General features: G+C 42.9%; 1 long non-coding RNA gene and 1 pseudogene across 1 annotated transcript; both read right to left on the bottom strand.

The window, feature by feature from the left end:
- Nucleotides 1–5,461: 5,461 nt before the first annotated feature.
- LOC139357498 (uncharacterized) lies at nt 5,462–6,717 on the bottom strand. The gene has a single exon (XR_011610779.1). It is a non-coding gene; the product is annotated as an uncharacterized lncRNA (long non-coding RNA).
- LOC139357684 (serum amyloid A-3 protein-like) lies at nt 6,307–11,797 on the bottom strand (annotated as a pseudogene).
- Nucleotides 11,798–12,045: the final 248 nt, after the last annotated feature.

The raw sequence follows: 12,045 nt of genomic DNA, 5'->3' as shown, positions 1-12,045 counted from the left end.
GAGACGACCGGCACCCTAGTGCCAGAGCGCCCGGCGCACCCGGCGGGACTCCCCCTACAGCGCCCCCTGCTGTTCGGAGCTTGGCCAGCCAGCCAAGATGGCTTGACCTCACCCACCCCATTCTACCCAGGACCCAGGCACGAATATACTCATAATTATTTGTCACCCTCACTGAATCAGGTGTTCCATTTCTCCAGGAGCTCTTAGCCTGATTGAAGAAGGAAGGGTGGGGGCAGGGAGGAAGCCTCAGGAACAGATGTGAATCTGAAAGCTAGCGAACTTACTCTATTCGCCCTCTCTTCCTACAATCCTCTGATCTCTGGTCACCGTTGCCATTCCTAAAAATATCCGTGGGCGAAGCTGGATGACTTGTAAGGGATTCCAGGGATCCAAACTGATTTGTAAAGCTAAAGAGGCACCATTTGTCCTCATTGGAATGGCAGGTTTTGCAGTAGTTGCTGCATATGGATTATACAAATTGAAGAGCAGGGGAAATAGTAAAATATCGCATCACCTGATCCACATGCGTGTGGCAGTCCAGCTTTGTTGTAGGAGCAATGACTGTTGGTATGGGCTGTTCCATGTATCCGGATTTCTATGCAAAACCTAAACCTTAGAAGAAGAGATGTTGTCGTTGTCTTGTTGGAGGAGCTTGACTCATTAATGAGTCATCTCATTATTGAAGTTACATGTTTATATTGAAAATAAATTATTTGAGTAGGTTCAGATGATACTATGATATTTTGAGTTTTCACTTCCTTTCGTGTAGGCTTGATTTGCCTTGTGACCAAATTATTAGTGACTTTAGTTCACTAACTAGATCATTCAGGGGAGTCAAGTTAACACACAAGAAACACGTCACCTAAATGAACTTGATGGTGTTAAAATGTTCAAATTCTTAAACTGTTAAGATGAAATTAATACTAAAGAAGATAGCAGGCCAGTCCCAAAGTACTCCCAGTTTCCTCCTGAATCTTGCGTGCTTTAAATGTTAAGAGTCCAATTCACTCCAGTTAATTTAACTTTTTTCTGTCTGTCTTGTGGACTGGCTGACTCTTTTAGAACTCTTTCAAAAAAGTTGCATGAAATATAACTTGTAAAGCCTCCCACAACTGGCAGTATTGTGTGCATGTGTTTAAACCAAATCTAGAAATCTTACAACAGACCTGCATAGTATTAGTATTGATTAAATAACCATAATTGTAAACATGAGAAAACCTTCATTATGAATTTCAGTTTTGCACTTTTATAATTGCAGAATTACACTTTTGCTGCTGTTATATTAGAATAATTTTTCAGTGTCATCTTGAAACAGAAATATGTATTTTAAGCATCTATGCAAAGGTAAATGAAAAACACTTTTTAAATGGTTGCATTGTTTATTTTCTCCATAAGAATCATAAACATTAAACTAAACAAATTACCTATGATGGAATTGATTTACAACTATCCACTTTGATTTAATGGAATTAAATTTATAGATGATATAACCTACTTCCAGATGAAATTTCAAAAATATCAATATAATGTCCAAACAGGAATGGAGACATGCAATTATTTAAAATAAAATAATGTCCACCTGAATATTTTAAATACTCAGTCATAACTATATTAGAAAACATAATGAAGGTGTCCAATGTTTGCCTAGAATTACTGTGATACTTATGTCAAAGTCAAATAAAACATAGAGGTGAATCTCTAAACTTAAAGCATTTTATTTAGGAAGTAAGAATTGCAATTCACGGCATACACACAGATGAGACAGGTGGTTGTCTTCGATATATAGGGAGAACAAAGAGAAGGTTGGAGGTTTTATAAAAAGGAGAAGTGTTACACATTGTTTTGAAAGAAATTTTATTGGTTTTAGTAAGGTCTGGGGGAGCTTGCAAGCTAGGATTGGTGAGAGATGGCAGCAGGTAAAATTAGTCTTAGAGGCACAGTAAGTTGTTTCAGCAGCTGTTAGATAAAACTGGTCTCCGTTTACAAGAGGCAGTTTCAGCAGCCAGGCTTGCAGAGAGTTACCTTTTTGGAGACAGAGGGTCACCCTATGTTGCTCAGGCTGGTCTCCAACTCCTGATCTCAAGTGATCCTCCCACCTCAGCCTCCCAAAGCGTTAAGATTACAGGCATGAGCCACCACACCCAGCTCATTTCTTTTATTATATACACACACATAGGTTATGTTTACCAACCATCATATTGATGTAAGTCCGCAGTTCAATACTTGCTGGTTTATGCTATATAATTTATGCTAAATGTTGACATATACTTGTGGTATATTATTCGTTTTATTCTTAAAAAAATTAAAATGAGTTTTTTAAAAAAGAGGCCTGGACTGGGCGCGATGGCTCACGCCTATAATCCTAGCACTTTGGGAGGCTGAGGTGGGCTGATCACTTGAGGTCAGGAGTTCAAGACCAGCCTGGAAAACATGGAGAAACCTGGTCTCTACAAAAAATATGTAAATTTGCCAGGTGTGGTTGCACACACCTGTATTCCCAGCTGGGAAGATGGCTTGAGCCTCGGAGGTGGATGTTGCAGTGAGCTGAAATCGCACCGCTGCACTCCAGCCTGGGTGACAGAGTGAGATCCTGTCTCAAAAAAAAAAAAAAAAAAAAAAAAAAGAAGAGGCTAGTCTAAAATTCATTTATAAGTTGTTGACATTGCTGAGATAACCTCCCAATGTCTTCTCAACTTTTATTTGCGTCTGATACTCACAGCTAGGCGTCGTGAGTTTTTTTTTTTCTTCTTTTCTCTTTGGATCTCAGGTGCAGAGAATTGGATTAATCATAATCCTTAGTTATTACAGAGTATCGTATGTCATCAGTGTGCTAATGAAACAGAATTACATTTTATAACCAGAAATCAGGTTTTTTTTTCTTTTTTTTCTTTTGTGTGTGTCCCCAATGTCTCTCACTTTGATCTTGAACACAAGTCAATTCATACCTTCCCTAGTTACTCAAAGGTTATTGAAAGTACTATACTGGCCAGGTACGGTCTCTCATGCCTGTAATCCCAGCATTTGGGGAGGCTGAGGTGGGAGGATCACTTGAGCCCAGGAGTTGAAGACCAACCTGGGCAACATAGTAAGACCCTGTCTCTACGAATATATATAGTTTTTAATTAGCCGGGTGTGGTGGGCAGCACCTGTAGTTGCAGCTCCTCGGGAGGCTGAGGTGGGAGGGTAGCTTGGGCCCAAGAAGTTGAGACTGCAGTGAGTGGTGATCATGCCACTGCACTCCAGCCTGGGCAACAGAGCAAGACTCTGTCTCAAATAACAAAACAAAACAAGAAAACAGTGTTACACAGGTAGTAATTTAAAGTCATGGATTTGATGGCCTTTAGTTTATCTCAAAATGGTAACTAGAAAGTCCAGGTCCAAGTCATGATTTGAAGCTTCCAATTCATTTAAAATGAAAATTTCTCTCCCCTTTCCTAGTTCAGCCCACTATAGAGGGGTACTTTAGTCTGGAGGGGGGTGATGACTTTGTTTCTCTCCCCACTTTCTCCTCGCACAGATAGACAGCTGCTCTTTCTGACCTCTCCCCGATTAGCAGGGAAGGATTGGAAATGAGAGGAGAGGGAAAGGAAAATGCTTACTTGACTGGTGTTTTCATAAGATGGTTTCATGTTCTTTGGACCCAGCAGGTGTTTAAAGCTGATTCTGTGTGTGTGTGTGTGTGTGTTGTGGATTCTTCACATATACCACCTGTATCCCTGGAGATGCCTCTCCACAGCTCCCTTGAGTAGTGAGGCAACCTCCTCCGTCTTGCTTGTTTTTTTCTCAGTTCCTTATTGCTCCCCACACATACAGATTTGATATGAGATTCATAGATTAGTAACTAGGGTAGTTCATGGAATATATTCATAGGAGGAGTGATTACATGAACTCATGTGCAAGTGTGTTTTATAAGTTCTAAACTCCAATGCAATTGCTAGTTACAGCAAATGGTTAAGAATGTTGACTCTAGCATCAAACTAGCAATGCAACTTGTGTATGTTATTTAAATTGTCTGTGCCTCAAGTTTCCTGAGCTCTAAAATAAGGATAATTAAAGTATGAGGATCCAGTGGATAACACAAGAAAACACTTAGACCAGTGCCTGGCCCCTGGTCACCGCATCATGAATAGTAACTGTCATTCTGCCACCTTTATCATGAGCACACTTTCTTTCACTGCCATTGACTAGTTTAGAGGAGCTTGAAAATCAACCAGCAGGGGGACTGCCATATTAACCACTGACTCTGACAAGGATGAACCTGGATTCTCAAGAAGGCATGAACAAAGTGCTACAGAGGCATTCATTATTACCCCAGGGTAAGGATTTAGGAGCTGACAGATCTGATTCACTGAGAAGATGACATTTTACCCTGGCACGAACCAAGGAGTAGGCAAAGAGAAGAGAAATAGCTTTGAAAGGTATTTCTTAGTACCATGGACAGGGACTGGTTGACACTGGGTTTGGCAAATGAAGTGGGGAAAGATTCCTAGGATTATGCCTCCGTGGCAGGGAAAGAGAACACTGAGGAATCCAGATTCCTGGGGGGAAGAAAAGAAGAAAAGACACAGCTGACTGGACAGAAAGGAGGCCTGGACATAGAGGGGCCTAGAAACAGTCCACTGTAACCAGAGATACTTGTGCTGGCAAGGCCCAGGAGAGAGGGTCCAACTTGGGAAATAAACTATGTGGAGTGTCTGAGAACACCCTTCTCCAAGAATCCAGGATTTTCTGGGATTGTGAAAGGGATAGCCTCAGGCTACGTAGTGAACCTGCAGATGGTCGCTGCTGGGGCCAATTCATTGTAACTCCAGGTACTTTTGCTTTTTTTGCATTTTTATTTGATTTCTTTCTTTCTTTCTTTCTAACTTTCTTCTTCCTTTCTTCATTTTTTCCTTTCTTCTTTTCTTTCTTTTTAGAGACAGGGTCTTGCTCTGTTACCTGGGCTGGAGTGCAGTGGTGTGATCATAGCTCACTGCAACCTTGAGTTCCTGGGCTCAAGCTATCCTCTGGCTTCAGCTTCCCAAGCAACTGGGATGATAGGTGCACATAACCACACCTGGCTGTTTTTTGTTTGTTTGTTTGTTTTTTGTTTTATAGAGATGGGGGTCTTCCTATGCTGCCCAGGCTGGTCTCAAACTCCTGGCTTCAAGCAATCCTCCCACCTCAACCTCCCAAAGTGTTAGCATTACAGGCATGAGTCACCATGTCCGGCCCTTATTTGCCTTTTTGAAGGCATATTATTTGTCTACAAAACCATCTGGGCCTGCTGTTTACTTTGTAAGACAATTCAATCTCTTAAAATAATTACAGGCTAATCTAGATTTTCATTTGTTCTTTAGTCAGTATTTGTAAATTGTATTTTTCTATGATTCGTTGATTTTTAATTTAGTTTTAGACTTCATTGCTGAAGTTGTTCATAGGATTCTCTTACTATCTTTCTATTTTATGAACCATATAATTATAGGCTTATAGTTGGTCCATATTATGGTCCATACAATGTGGTCCGTGTTTAGATATAGTTTTCTCCCCAATTCCCACTACTGTGCATTAGTGCCTTATGTTTTAAAACATGAAACAGTGATGTTTATTGGTCATCCCTGTGGTACTAAACAGGCCCATGATCCCAGGAAAACTGTCATATTCTGCTTCCAGATTCCAGTAACAAACTGGATTTCACAAGCGTTTATTAAGCATTTTTATGTGTTCTGTATCAGGTACTAGGGATATAGAATTCAGTAACTGTAGGTCAACAAATGTCCCTGCCCTCAGGGCTCACAGCCAGGTCTCCTGAGAGCAGAGTGAAGAGGAAGCTCAGTATTTCTCAGGCAGGCCAGCAGGTCGGAAGTGATTGGGGTCTTTGCCACTCCTGCCCCATTTGTTGGTAGCGTGGCCAGCCAGCGAGTCCTCCTTATGGTCTCCTGTGAGTCTCTGGACATTCTCTCTGGCATTGCTACAGTCCAGGCAAGCAAAGAGATTAATCACCAGGCCAGTGAGCAACAGCCCACCTTCCCATTCTCCCTGTTCCAAGGGAAGACTCTGGGAGAAGCCCAGAAAGGCCAAGGAAGTGGTGGTGAAAACACTGACCCTGCCTGGACACCACCCCACTCAGCCAGGCTGGGCTCCCCTAGGCTGGATGAACAGCACCCAGAGAGGGAGGGTGAGGAATCACTCACTCCTACCATCCACTCAGACCCTTGCACTAAGCACAGAGGCAAACAGAGAGCAAGAAGAGGAGGGTCTGCAGCCTCTAACTTACCTACAAGGAGCTTGCCTCTCTCCTGACTGTCCAAGGCAGGCAAGCTCTGCTCACCCATCCCCGGCAACATCAGGAATGTGCATTACTTGATCACTTCTGCAGCCCAGACACCCCCAGGCCCGCTTTGTACAGCGTCGTAGTTCCCCCAAGCACGGAAGTATTTGTCTGAATTTTTGTAATTGGCTTCTTTCATGTCAGAGTAGGCTTTCCACATGTCCGGAGACCCTGGAAAGGAAAGAAAATGATCAAAACAATTATGTCTGGGAAAATAGAGGAATGAGCAGTTTTCTTCTCACTAATTTCTTCCCGAAGATTTCAGCCTTTAACAAAGCCCTCCGAAATTATACTGGCTTGAAATAAATATTCTTCTACTTTTCACTTCCCTGGGTTAATGTAATGAGAATTGTACTTGGTGTAAGTTTAATTCTGTTTGATTCCATTCAAAGTTCTGTTATTACTTTTTTTTTAACCATGTGTGATACACCTAAAGAAGAGATGAAATGGGCCTTAAGGGATGTTTCATTGTACAATGAACTTCTTCCTGGAAGGACCCAGGGAACCCTTAGACCAAGGTGTGAGAACACAGGGGATTGTGAGGGAGGCTGCAGACATACGGCACTCCTAATCTAGTCAATGGGAGAAATTCATGCCTGTAGTTAGAGTGAGGACTACTTGGTCCTGAGTACATCTGAATGTCCAGGCTATGTTTAGAAACTGACATCTGTCAAAATTCAATCAACAAGTGATAACGGTGAGTTATTTAAGAAAGCTTTATACAACTGGGTAATCAAATTCAGAAAAAGGACAACTGACCCACTAGTTCAGAACCTCAGTGTCCTCCCCAGTGAAATGGAGGAGTATTGCCTGCCTCAGAGTGATTATGCAGAAGAACAGAGAAAATGCATGTATGATGCCTAAAACATTGTAGGTGGTCAATATGTTATCATTTCACTTCTCTGGTCCTTAGGAAAGGTAGCATAAGAATAAAGAAGGGCTAAACTAAGATCAGGAGCAGGGAGTTATGGACCGAAGGGATCTGATCAAGCTAGAATTAAGTGACGAATAGTTTTTAAAAAATTAACTGATTACGGAAAAGGGGGAACTCAAATGTAGAGTTACAATCATGACTTATATAATTTCTCTATGAGATAATTCATCTTCATTTTATGCATTTATTATTCCTAGTGTCAAATTGATTGCTTTTATTCAGAGTTTATAACATTTTACTCGACTCATTCTTCTGAGTTACTAACTTAAATGGCTCCTTGATGTTCAGGTTGGCTTAATAAGTACTTCAAAAATTCCTGGCACATTTTATCACTTTGGGCAGCAAAACAAGAGGTAGTTGTTCTCAGCCCTTACTGTGTATAAAAATCTACTGAGGTGCTTGGTAAAGGCAAGATTTCTAGGCTCTATCCCAAGAGACTATGGCTGCTAGGGGTGGGGGGTAGGGTATGGATCCAGGAATCTTCATTTCATTTCACAAAGCATCCCAGATGCCAGGTGAGTCTCAGGCAAGTGGTCCCAGAACAACCCTTTGAAAAATATTAACCTAAGGAATGAAAGATATTTGTAAGTGAGTGTGTGAACATGTAAATAGGATTAAAAGCAAATCCTTAAAACCATTTTTCAGAGGCTCAGAAAAATAATAATACCTGAAATTTAAAATACTGCATTCTGAAAACAAAATTTTGCCACTTTATTATGGCTAGGGGGTTATATTTCTCTCTCTCTCTCTCTCTCTCTCTCTCTCTCGATGGAGTCTTGCTCTGTCTCCTAGGCTGGAGTGCAGTGGTGTGATCTCGGCTCACTGCAACCTCCACCTCCCGAGTTCAAAAAAGTCTTCTCCCTCAGTCTCCCGAGTAGCTGGGATTATAGACGCATGCCACCACACCCAGCTAATTTTTGTATTTTTAGTAGAGACAGGGTTTCGCCATGTTTGCCAGCCTGATCTCGAACTCTTGAGCTCAGGTGATCTGCCCACCTCGGCCTCCCAAAGTGCTGGGATTACAGGTGTGAGCCACTGCGCCCAGCCTTGGGTTATATTTCTCTTGCTAGCAGTTTTCTGGCCACGTATAAGCCCCAACAGAACCACCATCAAGGTAATTCACTGTATCTTTTACTGGGATAAGTGTAGCTAGACTTACCTTCCAAAGGCATCACATCCTATTTGCCATTTCTTAGATAGAGGATGAGCTATGTGTTTACAAATGCAGAACTCTTGTTTTGAAAGCAGCAGAGTACCATGATTAAGAGCAAGGTCTGCAGAGCAAGACTGCCTGGGTTAAATTCTGCTCTGCTTTGGAACTTCGCTTGGTATCTTGGGTTGCGTGTGTGTGTGTGTGTGTGTGTGTGTGTGTGTGTGCGTGCGTGCGCGTGTGTGTATGTTAGCGTCTCTGTTAAGGGTTTACTTGCATCATAGGACTAAATGATGGAAACCAATTCATTAGTACATTTAAACAGTGCCTAGTAAGTATTAAAATCTCAGCTAAGCTTGGTTGTTTTTATGGGGACTGTTGGCTCCATTCTGCTTCCCCGTAGACTCGCCTCACACGATTCACACGATCGCCTCACACGATCAAAGCAGGTTTGATCTACCTGCTTCCTGGCTTCCCAGGAGACATAGACATGAGCTGTCCCAGATTTCCCACTAGGAGGCAGTAGAGCCCCACGGGTGTTATGAGAAAATGCACCCCTGAACTCCGCATCTCTCACGCTCCTGCTGAAAAGAGGCAGCTCGGCCGGGCGCGGTGGCTCAAGCCTGTAATCCCAGCACTTTGGGAGGCCGAGACGGGCGGATCACAAGGTCAGGAGATCGAGACCATCCTGGCTAACACGGCGAAACCCCGTCTCTACTAAAAACACAAAAAATTAGCCGGGCGCGGTGGCGGGCGCCTGTAGTCCCAGCTACTCGGGAGGCTGAGGCAGGAGAATGGCGGGAACCCGGGAGGCGGAGCTTGCAGTGAGCTGAGATCTGGCCACTGCACTCCAGCCTGGGCGACAGAGCAAGACTCCGTCTCAAAAAAAAAAAAAAAAGAAAAAAAAAAAAGAAAAGAGGCAGCTCACACCTTATGCGGCCCCAGGCTGGGGGATCCTCGTAGAAGAGTGTCAAAGCTGGCCATAAAAGCATGAGGAACCACGCTTATGAAAAACCATGCCCCTTCTCTATCCATCTGTGGCATCACTAGCACCTTTGCCCAGTGGGGATGTGGCCTCTGCTCAGCTGAATTCTGGGGGCAGCCAGAAGCAGCCTCCTGCTCCCTATCCTGTGGACCTTACCTTGGCCAGCTTCCTTGAGGAATGTTAACCGTCCTTGGCTGCTGATACCCAGTACCAGGGAGCAGAAATGATGCCAATGGAGAGCTTCATTCTGCTGCAGGGCCAAGAAAACACAACCAAGGATAATACACGTTCTGTTTCAAGTTTTTATTTTTTGTAATGTTGTCCCATTCTTTCATTCCAAGAAAAAAAACCCACTCGGTTTTACACACACACACAGACACACACACACAGACACACAGACACACACACACACAGGTGTATGTGTATAGATAAAAGATAGAAGGTCAGAGGGTCTAGGGCTCCATTTCCATTTGTCTCACTGGAATCCCAGTGTCTGACAGAAAAGGAGCAGTGACCCAGGATAAAGCAAATCAGGCACAAGTTACACCATGTTTGAGAATCATTATTTTAGATTTAGAGCCTGCCAAAATGAGGAATTATGCCTCTTTCTGGGTTCTGAGCATATTTTAGGCACAGTAAAATGAAAGTTACAGGGCAGATAGCTGTCAGAGGGCTTCACTGTCCCTTTGGTTCTTATCTAAGGCAATGCTAAGCAACATTTGGATATTCCCTACACAACTTCCATTCCATGGAAAAGGTGAGGTTCCCTGTGGTCAGTGTAGTATCTGAGCTGGAGTGGCTCACTTTGTCCCAGGAGTAGACAGTAGAAGAGGGGGAAGAGTAGGGGAGTTGTCAACCATCCACAGCCACTGGTCACGTTGTACTTGGCGGAGCTGCTTCATAAAGCAAGGCATGTGATGTCCAGACCTCCTTTTTCCTACTGTTCTTCAGGCAGAAATTGCAGGCCAATGATCATACCCTGTCACAATTATTTTACTCCCTTTGGGACCATTCAATGCTGGAAATCTACTTTCTCGTTTCATTCAAATCATTCTCTTCTTTCATAGAAGTTGATATGGTTTGGATCTGTGTCCTCATCCAAATGTCATGTTCAATTGTAATTCCCAACATTGGGAGTGGAGCCTAGAGGGAGGTGATTGAATCATGGAGGCTGTTTCTCATGAAAGGTTTGACAGCATCCCCCTTGGTACTGTCGTCGTGATAGTGAGTGAGTTCTCTTGAGATCTGGTTATTTAAAAGTGTGCAGTACCTCCCCCCTTACTCTCTTTTGCTCTTGCTCCTGCCATGTGAGATGCCTCACTCCCCATCTACCTTCTGCCATATTGAAAGTTTCCTGAGGCTTCCCCAGAAGCAGAAGCCAGTGTGCTTCCTGTACAGCCTAAAGAACCATGAACCAATATAACCTCTTTTCTTTATAAAGTACCCAGTTTGAGTCATTTCTTTATGGCAGTATGAGAACAGACTAATGCAGAATTATTAGAAAGCAAGTGGGGTGGGGACAGTGGCTCATGCTTGTAATACCAGCACTTTGGAAGGCTGAGGCAGAAGGATCACTCGAGGCCAGGAACTCAAAACCAGCTTGGGAAACACAGCAAGACCTCATCTCCACTATATATGTGTGTGTGTATATTTTTAATTAGCTGGGTGTGGTAGCATGCACCTGTGGTCCCAGCTGCTCAGGAGGCTGAGGCAGGAGGACTGCTTGAGCCCGGGAGTTGGAGGCTATGGTGAGCCATGATCACGCCACTGCACTCTAGCCTGGGCGACAGAGTGACACACTGACTCGTAGGAAAAAGAGCAAGAAAGCGAGTACAATTTCTAGATACCAAGAGGAACTCCTCACAGGGACTTTGACAAGCCTTGCCTGTTCTCTTCCTTTGTTACTTAATGTATTCTGCCTTCTGGGAAGGTACACACAGTTTCTTATGGAGCGAAGCTGAGAATAATAGACAATAGCGGCAGTCAGTTCTTTTCACTTGTTTCTCCTGAAAAAGAAAGATTTCCTGTCATCATGATATCAGAGTCCCCAGGCCTTAAAGGGATTTTCCAACAGTCTCTTATAAGTGACTACGTGTCCTGGTTTGCATGCGATCAGTGTCGATTGTCCAAGCTTAATAGTGGCACATCTTTTCATTGTCTACGATGGCCTGGGTTGAAGAGTAAATTAGATGGTAGCACTACTCTAATAACCTTGTGCGACCAGGCTGATTGAGAGGCCCAAGAGACCTCCATTCTTTTATGTTACAATTAATTTAAGTGGAAGAGGAGAATACCAAGGCTTAATTTTATTAAGAATTAGAAAAACAAAAATCAGAAAAGTCCAAAAGTCCACAGGTGTCATGACTACGAATGACATCTCAGACCTAAGCCCCAGTCTTAGAAGACCAGGAGGAAGGATTTTATATTCCCTAAATACAAAATGAAGAAAATAATGATACAAAATCACTACCCTAAAAAAATTCAAGTTTAATGAATCCTAGTTATCTGAATAGTAGATATAGGAAGGATGCCGAAAAATACGACTAGAGTTGTTGTGAGGATTAAATGATTAATGCTGACAGGGGTTTGGATTAATTGTGGGCGTGTGTAAAGAATGTAATGAATTTTAGAGCTTCCACCTTAAGCAAGGAAACGCATAATAATTT

This window comes from Macaca nemestrina, chromosome 12 (assembly GCF_043159975.1).
Source record: "Macaca nemestrina isolate mMacNem1 chromosome 12, mMacNem.hap1, whole genome shotgun sequence".
NCBI lineage: Eukaryota > Metazoa > Chordata > Mammalia > Primates > Cercopithecidae > Macaca > Macaca nemestrina.
This window is presented reverse-complemented; position numbering and strand designations above follow the sequence as displayed.